We start from the raw sequence: 14619 nt of genomic DNA on the forward strand, positions 1-14619 counted from the left end.
TCTCACATAGCAGAGAGGGCTAGAGAGCTCTTGGAGGTTTATTTTATAAGGAGATTAACCCCATTCAGTAGGGCTCCACCTTTATATCTATTTACCTCCTAAAGACCCCACCCCTTGATACCATCAAGCTTGGGCGTTAGGAGTTCAATGTACAGATGGGGAGAATGACAAACATCTAGTCCTCTGCAAGAGAGTATGTCTCAAGTGTGCTGAGAAAGAAGGTTGAACTCATGGGATAAGGGAATCAGACTAAATATTCCTTGCATTAGTTCAAAACATAACGAGGGCCCACTATATGCCCGGTATTGTTCTGGGCACTGGAATAACAGTATCTGCCCCAATAGAAATTACTTTTAAGTGAGGAATGTCAAATGAGAAAATATTTCTTGAGGCTCAGTTTTTAGTACAAACATTCATGAATATTAAAAACCTAGAGGACCATCACTAAGATGATTAAGAATTAGAACACACACACACACACAAATGTATGGAATAAGCTTAAAGTAAAAACTGACAAATTTTATGACCTATATCAGGAGTTTATAAGTATTGGCCAGTGGGCCAAATCCAGTCTGCCGTCTTTTTTGTCTCTTTCATTTTCCATGGCTTCCTATTTAAAAAAAAAAAAAAATTGTGGTAAAACATGTATCAACATAATATTTATAATTTAAACCATTTGTAAGTGCACAATGCTGTGACATTAAATACGTTCACAATGTTGGATAACTATCACTATAATCTATTATCTAATTTTTTTCTTCATCCCCAACAAAAACTGTGCCTCTTCCCCCCACCCAGCCCTGCTACCTGCAGTCTACTTTCTCTATGCATTTCCCTATTCTAGGTACCTCACACGATTTCACACCTTTTCATGGCTAAATGATATTCCTGTCTACACATACTACATCTTTTCTAGCCATTCATTTACTGATGGACACTTGGGTTGTTTCCACTTTCCAGGTATTGTGAATTAGGCTATTATAAACTTTGATGTGCAAAAAGGCCACCTACTTTGAAAATGAAGTTTTATTGGAACACAGTCATGCTTAGTTGTTTATGGCTGCTTTCCTGCTACAAGGGCACATGGAGGTGATTAGTTACAAAGATCTTATCACTCACAAAATCTAAAACATTAATATCTGGCCTTTTATAGTTGCTGACTTTTGATCTGTATGCTGGGGTTTTATTTAGAGGAAAGGGATTTAACTATAATGGAAAGTTTTCTCTTTTGAAATAAATGATTTCTGAAAATGAGATTATCAAATGGTGGGATTTACTACCAAATAAGACGTGTCAGCAGGTGTTTAAAATGGGTTAGAGTAAAATCTTATTTGAGGGCCAGGCACAGTGGTTCACACCACTAGGTCAGGAGTTCAAGACCAGCTTGATCAAGACAAAGACCCCGTCTCTGCAAAAAACACACAGAACAATTAGCCAGGTGTGGTGGCACTGTGCCTGTAGTCCCAGCTATTTGGGAGGCTGAGGCAGGAGACTCACTGAGCCCAAGAGTTTGAGGTTGCAATGAACTCTGTCTTAAAACAAAACCCCCAAAACATGGCCAGGCACAGTGGCTCATACCCGTAATCAATGCTCACACTCTGGGAGCACAAGGTGGGTGGTGGTGGGTGGACTACTTGAGCTCTGAAGTTCAAGACCAGCCTAAACAAGAGAAAGACCCTATCTCTACTAAAAAAAAAAAAAAAAGTAACCAGGTGTTGTGGCAAGAGCCTATAGTCCTAGTCCCAGCTACTTGGGAGGCTGAAGCAAGAGGATTGTTTGAGTCCAAAAGTTTGAGGTTGCTATAAGCTATGATACCAAGGCATTCTACCAAGGGTGACAGAGACTGTCTTGAAAACAAAAAAACAAAACCCCCAAACAAAACAAAACACAAAACTTTAAGGAAATAAAAATGGCTAAGTAATGAATCAGATGAGTGGGAAAGAAATAGGGATGGTAAGTATACCATCTAAGTTTCTTGCTTGCTTTTCTTAAAGGATGCTGGTATCATTTGCTAAGATGGAGGACCACTGGGGAAAGAGATGACATGCAGAGTTTCTCTTTATTTTTATTTTACTTTATTTTTTGAGACACAGCCTCACTCTGTGCCCTGGGTGGAGTACCATGGTGTCACAGCTCATAGCAACCTCAAACTCTTGGGTTTAAGAGATCTTCTTGCTTCAGTCTCCCAAGTAAGTAGGATTACGGGCATCTACCACGATGCTCAGCTGGTTTTTCTATTTTTAGTAGAAATGGGATCAGAGTCTTGCTCAGGCTGAGGTATCTGTGCAACATCTAATGGACAGAGCTCCAAGAGGCAACTGTATATACAAGTGTGGAGGATAAAAAGAAATCTAGGGTAGAATCACTGGCACATAATTCAAAGCCATATAAATATGTAAGGTTGTCCAATGAAAAAGAATCCAGGCAGAGGAGTGGGCTAGTCAATTCCAATATTGAAAGAATGAGAAAGACTGTCCAAAGGATACAGAAGAGATAGGACCAGAGTAGGGAAGACACTAACTCTATCTAATAAGACAGTGCCACACCAAGTGCAAGTGGCTTACTGTGAAGTAAGTCTGTCCTAACCATAGAAAAGGCAGGACTGGGCAGCGCCTGTAGCTCAGTCGGTGAGGCGCCGGCCCCATATACCGAGGGTGGCGGGTTCAAACCCGGCCCCGGCCAAACTGCAACAAAAAAATAGCCGGGCGTTGTTGTGGCGGGCGCCTGTAGTCCCAGCTACTCGGGAGGCTGAGGCAAGAGAATCGCTTAAACCCAGGAGTTGGAGGTTGCTGTGAGCTGTGTGAGGCCACAGCACTCTACCGAGGGCCATAAAGTGAAACTCTGTCTCTACAAAAAAAAAAAAAAAAAAAAAAAAGAAAAGGCAGGACTACATGGTCTATATATAAATTTTATATCATATTAAAATTGATTAAAAAAAATCAGTTTGCTTTGGGCTGTGCGCCTTTAGTTCAAGTGGCTAAGGCGCCAGCCACATACACCAGAGCTGGTGGGTTCGAATCCAGCCTGGGCCTGCCAAATGACGACAACTACAACCAAAAAATAGCCAGGTGTTGTGGCGGGCGCCTGTAGTCCCAGGTACTTGGGAGGCTGAGGCAAGAGAATCACTTACGCCCAGGAGTTGGAGGTTGCTGTGAGCTGTGATGCCACAGCACTCTACCCAGGGACAGCTTGAGGCTCTGTCTCATAAAAAAAAAAAAAAAAAAAATCGGTTTGGGGCGGCACCTGGGGCTCAAAGGAGTAGGGCACCAGCCCATATGCCAGAGGTGGCAGGTTCAAACCCAGTCCCAGCTATAAACTGGAGAAAAAAAAAAAAAAAAAAATCATTCACCAGCACTTTAAAATTTTTTTAAATTCATTTCAGATTAAGTATAAATTGTTTGTATTTGTTAGGTAACACCAGAGTTGTGTAGTTGAGTCCTTCACTCAGGAGGTATGCCACATATCCCTACATGGACGGTACCCATTAGGTAGGAGCTTACCAATCCCCCTCTCTGCTTCCTGAATTTGTGATTTTCTCTTGTGTGGGCCTATAATTTTATTCATCTTCTAGTTTCAAATTAGTATTGAGTACACGGGATGCTTGCTTTCCCATTTTTTTATAAGACATTGCCTCAGTATGTTGCTCTCAATAGAGTGCTGTGACATCACACCTCACAGCAACCTCAGACTCTTAGGCTTAAGCGATTCTCTAGCCTCAGCCTCCCAAGTAGCTGGGACTACAGGCACCATTCTTTCTTACTTTACTAAGGAAAATATTCTTTGACTCCATATAGGTAAATACAAAAGATGTGAAGTCTCCATCTTTTTAATGGCTTAGGTAGGGGTGTGTATGTGTGTGTATATACATATACATACACAAGACAATTTACCAGTTTATTAACCCATCTATGAGTTGATAGGCACCTGGGTTGCTCTCACATCTTTGTGATTATAAAGTGAACTGCTATGAACACTTGAGCGCAAATGTCCTTATGATAAAATAGTTTTTTTCTTCTAGGTAGATAGTAATGGAATTGAAAGATCAAGTGGAAGAGCTCTCTGAGGAGTCTCTATACCTCTTTAGGAAAAGGCTGTACTAGGTTTTTAGTCCCCCCAACAGTATGTAAATGTTCCCTTCTCTCTATATCCATGCCAGCACCAGCAGCTTTGGGTCTTTGTGATTGTGGGCTATTCTCACTGTGGTAAGGTAATTTTGATTTGCATTTTTCTGATGATTAGGAACAATGAGTATTTTTTAATGTGTTTGTTGGCCATTTACCTGTCTGAAGGTTCTTTTATCTCTTGCCTATAGGATTAACTGGATTTGTTTGCTCCTTCCTTGCTGATTTGCTTGAGTTCACTGTAGATTCTGGTGATTAGCCTTTTGTCAGGCTAACAACATGCATCTTTCCCCAGGCCGATATTGTTAAAGAGTTTTTTTCTTTTTTTGGCTCGGTGCACCTATAGGTCAAGCAGCTAAGGTGCCAGCCACAAACACAAGAGCTGGTGGATTCGAATCCAGCCTGGGCCTGCCAAACAACAATGACAACTACAAAAAATAGCCGGGCGTTGTGGCAGGCGCCTGTAGTCCCAGTTACTTGGGAGGCTGAGGCAAGAGAATCACTTGAGCCAGGAGTTGGAGGTTGCTATGAGCTGTGATGCCACAGCACTCTACCCAGGGTGACAGCTTGAGGTTCTGTCTCAAAACAAAACAAACAAAAAAACCAACCAAGTTTCTTACACTTGGCGTTTCTAAACAATGCCAGTGATACAGTGTTCTTACCCCAAGAAAACCTTTTGTTGGTCTGCTAGAAATTGTTGCAGTTAGTGTAGGTTCTCATAAGATATGTTTAAGCTTTGTATTATCACTTTTATAATTTACTTCTTAAACAGTATATTCTACAGGAAGTTAATTTGGAGAATTCCTTGAAGATCAGTACACAGAAATTATGGAGAAGATCATGAACCATTCAACAAAGTGTTTAAAAAAAACCCACTTACATAGGAAAAGAAAATCAAACTGTGATGATGACTGGTAGAGAAATGACAAAAAATACTAGCTTCTGTTGCTAGAAGAAAAAGGACAATGCTTGCCACATTTTCACTAAGAACTAGACACATATTAAACCACTAAATCAAATATCAATATTTTGCTATCATTTGGCCATTTTATCTGATTTTTGCAAATTAGAATCTTCAGAAGTATTTCTCAAACAGAAATTGCTATAAAAGAAATAAATATCTTGGTGAAACGTATGAATCCATTTCCTTGTGTAGCATTTTATTTAAAAAGATGTCTTTAATGGTATAAGTATACGAAGTTCAATAAAGATTATTTTAGGCTGGGCACAGTGGCTCATGCCTACAATCCTAACATTCTGGGATGCTGAGGTGGGTGGATTGTTTGAACTCAGGAGTTCAAGACCAGCCTGATCAAGAGCAAGACCCCATCTTTAATAAAAATAGAAAAACTATCTGGGCATTGAGGTGGGCGCCTGTAGTGACTTGGGAGACTGAGACAAGAGGATCTCAAGCCCAACGGTTTGTAGTTGCTTGTGAACTATGAAGATGCCACAGCACTCTACCCAATGTAACAGTGTATCTCAAATGTCTACACTGATTATTATAAATCCTTTTATTTAATAATTTTTTTTTTTTTATTGTTGAGGATTCATTGAGGGTACAATAAGCCAGGTTACACTGATTGCAATTGTTAGGTAAAGTCCCTCTTGCAATCATGTCTTGCCCCCATAAAGTGTGACACACACCAAGTATTTAATAATTTCTACTGAAAAAGATCTGCTATATAGAGGAGGCTGTTAACTGATCCACTCTGAATGTCCTCCATGCCACGAATGCTAAATGATCAGTGTTAACAGTCAATACACATCTAGGTAAAACACATTCAGGAAGCATCTAAATATGCTTTAAAATTGGTATATATACTCCTTGCTGTAGTTTGCCTTGCCTGAGGACAGAACTGACTTAACTATCCCTTCCTTGTCTTCAGGGACAGATCCTTTAAGGGTGCCAGCCACATACACCTGAGCTGGCAGATTCGAATTCAGATGGGGCCCGCCAAACAATGACAACTGCAACCAAAAAATAGCCGGACGTTGTGGCTATGGGCGCCTGTAGTGACTTGGGAGGCTGAAGCAAGAGAATCACTTAAGCCCAAGAGTTTGAGGTTGCTGTGAACTGTGATGACACAGCACTCTACAAAGGTGACATAGTGAGACTGTCTCAAAAAAAAAAAAAAAAGTTTCATTAGTAGGCCAGTGCAGTGTAGCTCATGCCTGTAATCCTAGCACTCTGGGAGGCCGAGGCAGGTGGCTGGCCTGAGCTTACAAGTTCAAGACCAGCCTGAGCCAGAGAGAGACCTTGTCTCTAAAGATAGCCGGGCAGGCTCAGCACCTGTAGCTCAGTGGCTAGGGTGCTAGCCACATACACCGTAGCTGGCAGGTTCGAACCCAGCTCAGGCCTGCCAAACGATGACAACTACAACCAAAAAATAGCTGGGCATTGTGGTGGGCACCTGTAGTCCCAACTACTTGGGAGACTGAGGCAAGAGAATCACTTAAGCCCAAGAGTTGGAGGTTGCTGTGAGCTATAATGCCATGGCACTCTACCGAGGGAAAAAAAGAGAGACTCTGTCTCTAACGAAACAAAACAAAACAAAACTTCATTGCTGACAGGCATGGTGGTGGCTCATGCTCCTGAATGAAACATTTTGGGAGGGCAAGGAAGGAGGATCCATCACTTGAGCCCAGGAGTCCAAGACCAGCCCGGGCAACATACAAGATGCCACCTCTATACAGAATTTAAAAAATTAGCCAGATGTGGTGGTGGGTTCTTGTAGTCCCAGGTATTTGGGACTACAGAGGACCAGAGGACCGCTAGAGGCTGTGGTGAATTATGATTGTGCACTGCACTCCAGCCTGGCCCTGTCTCCAAAATAACTTTCAATGAAATAATAACCATTGTTTATGATTTTTTTTTTTTTTTGTAGAGACAGAGTCTCACTTTATGGCTCTTGGTAGAGTGCTGTGGCCTCACACAGCTCACAGCAACCTCCAATTCCTGGGCTTAAGCGATTCTCTTGCCTCAGCCTCCCAAGTAGCTGGGACTACAGGCGCCCGCCACAACGCCCGGCTATTTTTTGGTTGCAGTTTGGCTGGGACCGGGTTTGAACCTGCCACCCTTGGTATATGGGGCCAGCGCCTTACCGACTGAGCCACAGGCGCCGCCCTGTTTATGATTTTAATTACCAGAACATAACTAGGCAAGGCAAATTAAAGCCAAATCTCAGAATTCCTATTTGGAAACAGCTGAGAATACAAATCACTGATTTAAAGGGGGAGATGGCAAAGGGGGCAAGAGAAATTAAGCTGGGAACTTCTAGTACGAAACTGTTGATTAGGTGATTCTAGTGCTTACCAACACTCTGGCTAAACAGAAATAAATTAGAACAACCACACCAAAGCCAAACAGCCTATGACGAAAGGTAAAGGTCAAAAAAGATGATCCTTTTGTAGTTCATAAGTGTGATGATTGGGTTTTCATGTGCGTGAGTGAGATGTGCCTCCCAAAAATCTTGTTACAATGTCAGCATATTACCCGTCTGACATGGAAAAAAAAAAAAAGGTAAAGGGAAACAACTCTAGCCAACGCTACCCATAAATGGGATAGGACAACAAATTCATTCACCCTTAAAAGTTTCTATTTTTGCATATGGTACCATTCAAAAAGTAAAGGTGTGCATGTATATGTGTATACGTATAAATAAGTCCTTAGCCCATCCTTATCTTCTAGCTGTTCAGTTTCCTATGTTACCAAAGCAATAATCAATACCAGTCTAGTTTGAGTGGCAAGAGACTCAAAACAATCTACAATCAAAATGATGCAATTAAGGGCTTGGCGCCTATAGTTCAGTAGTTAGGGCACTGGCCACATATACCTGGCAGGTTCCAACCCAGCCCTGCTAAACAACTATAACAACTACAACAAAAAAATAGCCGGGCATTGTGACAGGGACCTGCAGTCCCAGGTACTTGGGAGGCTGAGGCAAGAGAATCGCTTAAGTCCAAGTGTTTGAAGGTTGCTGTGAGCTATGACACTATGGCACTATATCCAGGGAAACTCTATCTCAAAAAAAAAACAACAAAAAAAGAAGATACAATTAAGGAACTAAATGGAAAGGCTAGGAGCACTACAGGTCCAGTGTGGTAAAAAAAAAAAGAAGCTCATCTGCCCTCCACACTCCAAACTGGTTTTCTCAAAGTGTTGAATAGTGTCTTATAAAAGGTACTTTTAATAAATACTACTCTTCCCTCTTATGACCTAAACTCAGTCAGCTCATCAAAACCCAAATCAAGATATTTCTCCTTTGAGAAGCTTTCCGTTCCACGCCAGCCTCCGCTTTCAATCTTGCTTGGTTTCCTCATTTATTAAATAATGAGAATATTATCTATAACCCTGAAACAAGGTTAACATGTTGAATGCCACCATTATGTCTGTAGTGTGTAAAAAAACCTTTACTCCACTTCCCTTCCCTCTTAAGTTTAAGGGGAACGGTAGCTTTTGTGCCTTGCATATAAATAGAGACTTTCCAAATACATACAAAGTACAAAAGGGATGCAAGCATGTGTGTGAGTTCCCTGTTGCCACTGTGGAGTGGTGGCTTAGCTCATGCCTCCTTCCCATCACTCCAACCTCTTGCTTTTGTCATCACCTCTCCCACTTCCTCTTCTGTAGTTAATCTCCCTTCACCCACCTCTTGTGATTACAATGGGGACCATGGGATAATCCGGGATACTCTGCCGTATCTCCAGAACCTTAGTTCAATCACACCTGCAAATAAAGTAACACCTACAGGTTCCATGAGTTAGGATGTAGGTATCTTTAGAGCCATCACTCTGCATACTACTGAGGGTTAATCATGTAAATTAATTATAATTTGTAAGGTAAACCTCCATCATCTATAACAGCAATGCTCAAAATTATTACTATATTTTATTGATTATAATAGATTTTTCTTCCTCCATTTTACACCTCTGAAATTGGGACCTCAATGTTATGAAATAAAGTATTCTCCATCAAGCTTAATGGTTCTACAGAATGTTAAGCTTTAAAACACATTACAGTAAGCATGCAAAAGCCCAGAAAATTATGAATCCTCAATTAGGTTACATTTCAAGTTTTACTTTTTTTTAACGCTATCTTTGGCAGCTCTAAGGCTAAGACAACCCTGAAATCTGACACTACACTGGTAGAAAAATGGCATACTGCTATGTAAGATCACTCAGAGGTTTCCCTTTGTATACAAAGGAGTTTATTTTCAAATTTGGTCCTAAGAAAAGTTTCATGTCCTTGTATGTTTTTCCCATGTAAGTATCCGATAAAATTAACATAATTTTCTCTTTTTTATCTGGATTGCCAGGGAGCTCACTAGAGTTGACACTAAAGCTTCTCTTTTGTCTGGGTTCAGTGGCTCATGCCTATAATCCTAGCGTTCTGGGAGGCTGAGGCAGGTGGATTGCTTGAGCTCAGGAGTTTTGAGGTTGCTGTGAGCTATGGCACCATAGTACCTACGATGACAAGAATAAGACTTGGTCAAAAAAAGAAAAGCTTCTCTTTTCTCTGTGGTTCTGATGTTCTATTTTCATCAATTTATGTATTTATTTATGCATATATAAATTGGCTAGATTTTGTTTCTTCACACCTTCCACCTTAGGCCTTTAACTTTGGTCTGGCAATTTCAGGTTACTTTTGGCAAAAAAGACATTATTATTTACTAACTCTGCCATCCCCCAAATCTTTACTGAAATAAAGACCTAAATATTTGAGATTTTTTTTTTTGCCTGTTAAGCAAAAGGCAAAAATCAGACATAGGCTGTTTCCTAATTTTCTCTACTAACATGGACCCTAAGAAAGGGTTAAATGATTAATAAATTATTAATTTATTTTCTTTTTCTTTTTTTGGGGGGGGGGAGACAGAGTTTTATTATGTCACCCTTGGTAGAGTGCCGTGGTGTCACAGCTTACAGCAACCTCAAACTGTTGGGCTTAAGCGATTTTCTTGCCTCAGCCTTCCAAGCAGCTGGGACTACAGGGGCCTGCCACAATGCCTGGCTATTTTTTGGTTGTAGTTGTCATTGTTGATTGGCAGGCCCTGGCTGGCTTCGAACCCACCAGCTCTGGTGTATGCAGCTGAGCCACAGGCGCCAAGCCTATTTTCTGTTTTTGTTTTTTTTTTTTTTGCATGCTTACTGTAATTTGTTTTAAAATGAAACAAACCAATTTCATTAATTATTAATGACTTATTAAATGATTAATCAATTATCACTTATTAATACCCATTTCATGTTAATAACTGTCACATTTCTCAATCCAAACAAAATCTTAAAGGTATTAAGCCCTATGTTCTCAGTTGAAGAAATCGAGCCTCAGAAATGCCACGACTGCTAGCACTGACTCTAAAGCCCATGCTGCTCCTCAAACAGAACCTGTCTCTGCCTCCCCTCCCATCCCAAATAGTTCTTTTCCACCTTATAGGAATAGACCAGAATGGTATCTTGGTCTATAAGCTCCAATTCTGCCTTAGAGCATAAATATCATCCATTTATTCACCGAATTACTTAATCAAGAATTCCATTCTACTGTGGGTAATTAAAAAGTAATAACATATGGATAAAAAATAAATTCCATTCTATTAGAAGTTCAATACTCTCCTAAAGGAGGAAGACAGGGCCAAATTCCAACAGAACAGCTTCTTATACAGCAATGACACCTTTTCTTTTTTCTTTCTTTCTTTTTTTTTTTTGAGACAAAGAGTCTCACTATGTTGCCCTCGGTAGAGTGTTGTGGCGTCACAGCTGACAGCAAACTCAAACTCTTGGGCTTAAGCAATGCTCTTGCCTTAGCCTCTTGAGTAGCTGGACTACAGGCGCCCACCACAACATCTGGCTATTTTTTGGTTGCAGTTGTCTTTGTTGTTTAGCAGGCCCGGGCTGGGTTTGAACCTGCCTGTCTAGGTGTATTTGGCCAGCACCCTGACCACTGAGATTAAGGGTACTAAGCTCACACTCCCTTTCTCTATTCCCTTGTCCCTTTATTTGAGGAGAGAAATGTACGTAAGAGAAATTCTACTGGTGCTGGGCGAGTGGCTTCGTGCCTTGTAATCCTAGGCCACTGAATTGCTTGAACTTAGGAGTTTGAGACCAGCCTGAGCAAGAGCAAGACCCTTCCTTATCCCTTTTAAAAATAGAAAAAACTAGCTGGGTGTCATGGCAGGTGGCTATAGTCCCAGCTAGTTCAGGAGGCTGAGACAGGATCTCTTGGACAGGGTGTGGTGGCTCATGCCTGCAATCCCAGCACTCTGAGAGGCCCAGGCGGGTGGACTGCCTGAGCTCACAGGTTCAAGATCAGATTGAGCAAGTGCAAAAGCCCGTCTCTAAAATATAGCTGGGCGTTGTGGTGGGTGCCTGCAGTCGCAGCTACTCAGGAGGCTGAGACGAGAGAATTGCTTAAACCCCAGATTGCTGTGAGCTATAATGCCACAGCACTATACTGAAGGTGACAAAGTGACACTGTCTCAAAAAAAAAGGGGAAGGGGGCTCTTTTGAGCCCAACAGTTTGAGGTTGCTGTGAACTATGATGATGTCATGGCACTCTACCCAGGGCTACATAGTGAGATTCTATCCCAAAAGAGATAGGGTCCAGTATAGGTAGAATCTAATATAAGTAAAAATTTACATACTTTGTTTAACCATATCTGAAACCACTGTATAAAACTAAGGCAAATGAATGGTTATTAAGAATTCTACTCAAAATGAATATATGGCACATGCCTAGCTACTCAGGAGGCGGAGGCAGGAGGATCACTTGAGGCCAGGAGTTTGAGGCTGTTAGTGCTCTGTGACCCAGCCTGTTAAGAACCACTGCACCCCATCCTGGGCAATACTGCCAGACCTTGTTTTGTTGGGGATAAGGGAAAGAAGGAATTTTACTCAAATTTTATAATTGGATAGAGGCCAGGTACAATGGCTCAAGCTGGTAATCCCAACACTTTAGGTGGAGGACTGTTTGAGCAGCCTGTGCAACAAAGACTACATCTCTACAATTTTTTTTTTTTTTTTTTAGAGTCTCACTATGTCACCCTCAGTAGAGTGCTATAGTGTCACAGCTCACAGTAACCTCAAACACATGGGCTTAAGCGATTCTCTTGCCTCAGCTTCCCAAGTAGCTGGGACTACAGGCACTCGCCACAACGCCCGGCTATTTTTTTTGTTGTGGTTGTAGTTGTCTCTGTTTGGCAGGCCCAGGCCAGGTTGAAACCAACCAGCCCTGGTGTATGTGGCCAGCGCCCTAGCTGCTGAGCTACAGGTGCCGCAATTTTTTCTCTACAATTTTTTTTAACTAGATAGTTTTGCTTAAGAAATTGAGTATGCTGCTTCCTACTATTCACACAACAATTTGTAAAGGAATAAAATTTCTTTGCTATGAAAATTGAAAATGACCTCAAGGATCCTGCTACTCCAACATATTTTACAAAGATTCCCAAAGTCAGAAGTTGAGGCATGCCAAGGTCAGTGGGCCTAGAGAGAAAATACGCTGTTAGTAGTGACTCCCCCAAACCACCAGCCTTTCTGATATTGATAATTATGAAGTTAAAACAGAATGAGATCCACCAACACAAGATATTAAGAACTAGGAAATAGGGGCGGCGCCTGTGGCTCAGTGAGTAGGGCGCCGGCCCCATATGCCGAGGGTGGTGGGTTCAAATCCAGCCCCGGCCAAACTGCAACAAAAAAATAGCCGGGTGTTGTGGCGGGCACCTGTAGTCCCAGCTACTCGGGAGGCTGAGGCAAGAGAATCGCTTAAGCCCAGGAGCTGGAGGTTGCTGTGAGCTGTGTGATGCCACGGCACTCTACCAAGGGCCATAAAGTGAGACTCTGTCTCTACCAAAAAAAAAAAAAAAAGAACTAGGAAATAGTCCCTTTTATGTCATTCAAGTCCACCATACACAAGAAGGTACAAACCTATCCACTAGTTGACTAACTTTCACAATCTCCCTACCACTTGCTAATATTCTGCTAACAATAATGAAATTAACATTAACTTGACATCCAAGTCATGATTAAATGATAATTTTTTTTTTTTGAGACGGAACCTTACTATGTCGCCCTCGGTAGAGTGCAGTGGTGTTACAGCTCACAGCAATCTCAAACTCTTGGGCTTAAGCGATTCTCTTGCTTCAGCTTCCCAAGTAGCTGGGACTACAGGCACGACACCCGGCTATTTTTTTGTTACAGTTGTTTAGCTGCCCTGGGCTGGTTTTGGACCCGCCACCCTTGTAGTGTATGTGGCTGGTGCCATAACCACTGTGCTACGGGCGCCAAGCCTCAAACAATAAATTTAAAAAAAAAAAAAAAAAGTCAACACAGACAACAATTCATTGGTAAATATTGAGAGTCTTGAAATAACAAGAATAAAATGTTCACTTTGTTTATTCTTCCTATAGAAAATAAGAGTATGGAGAGAATACCACTGTCACCAGAACACATCAAAATTTAAACAAAAGAATACAAATATCAGGAAATGTTCACTGAAATAACTGTTTGGCTAATAACATGATAGGCCCTAAAACAGCCGTAAAACATAAAAAACTGATCCTGTTAAGCAAACTTCAAAAACAAGGAAAACAAATGCTGTTTGTAGATATCCACATAGGAGCCTGGCCATGGGTGTTTTAACAAAATTTACTCTCATCCAAAAGCCTAAAATAAAATTCTATCTTGTAGGTAGAATAGGAGCCCCCTTACCCCCCCATACAAAAAAAATTTTTTTTGAGACAAGAGTCTTACTCTGTTGCCGAGGCTGGAGAGCTGTGGCCTCACCCTATGTTACAGCAATCTCCTGCTTCAGCCTCCCCAATAACTAGGACTACAGGCATCCCCACAATGCTCAGCTATTTTTCTATTTTTAGTAGAGACAGGGTCTTGCCCTTGGTTCAGGCTGGTCTCAAACTCCTGAGCTCCAATAAGAATTTTTCTTTTCCCACCAGCAGGCTATTGGTAGTAGGAGGGAAAAGAAAAGGTTAATAATCTGGACAGCCTGACAGCACAAGAGGCATTATCAGTAAGCTAAAGCTTCCAGAGCTACCAGATCAGGACTCCAGATCTATGACTCAGGCCACCCTATGTAGGTCATGAGGTAGAAGTGATTACTTTGGAGGGCTTTTTTGGTTTGGCTCCATGGATATTTATGTTTACAGTATTTCTACTTAATGATAAATAGTATAGTAAAAAAAAAGGAGATGAAAACCCACAGAAGAATTGGCAGATGTTCACAACTAGTGATTTTTAATAAATCTGAATTTTCTGAACACATAAAACTGAGAAAAATTTAATATATTTCAACTTTCTTTTATTTTTATTTTATTTTTTGACAGTCTCACTTTGTCCCTCTTGGTAGAGCGCCGTGGTGTCACAGCTCACAACCTCCAACTCTTGGGCTTAAGCGATTCTCTTGCCTCAGCTTCCCAAGTAGCTGGGACAGGTGCCCGCCACAACGCCGGGCTATTTTTTGTTATAAGTATCATTGCTGTTTTAGCGCCGG

The 14619-nt window shown here is 41.4% G+C and overlaps 1 protein-coding gene, 1 long non-coding RNA gene and 1 other non-coding gene across 3 annotated transcripts in view; 1 reads left to right on the forward strand and 2 right to left on the reverse strand.

Annotated features, from left to right (window-relative positions):
* Positions 1–14619, reverse strand: part of LOC128593584 (uncharacterized) — a 66443-nt gene that overhangs the window by 37060 nt on the left and 14764 nt on the right. The gene's annotated exons all lie outside the window — the stretch shown is intronic.
* The window catches only part of YY1 (YY1 transcription factor), a 44225-nt gene that overhangs the window by 22897 nt on the left and 6709 nt on the right, over positions 1–14619 (reverse strand). The gene's annotated exons all lie outside the window — the stretch shown is intronic.
* Positions 7524–7627, forward strand: LOC128595259 (small nucleolar RNA U13). Its single transcript, XR_008382897.1, has one exon. It is a non-coding gene; the product is annotated as a small nucleolar RNA U13 (small nucleolar RNA).

Source organism: Nycticebus coucang, chromosome 9, assembly GCF_027406575.1.
Source record: "Nycticebus coucang isolate mNycCou1 chromosome 9, mNycCou1.pri, whole genome shotgun sequence".
Classification (NCBI taxonomy): Eukaryota; Metazoa; Chordata; class Mammalia; order Primates; family Lorisidae; genus Nycticebus; species Nycticebus coucang.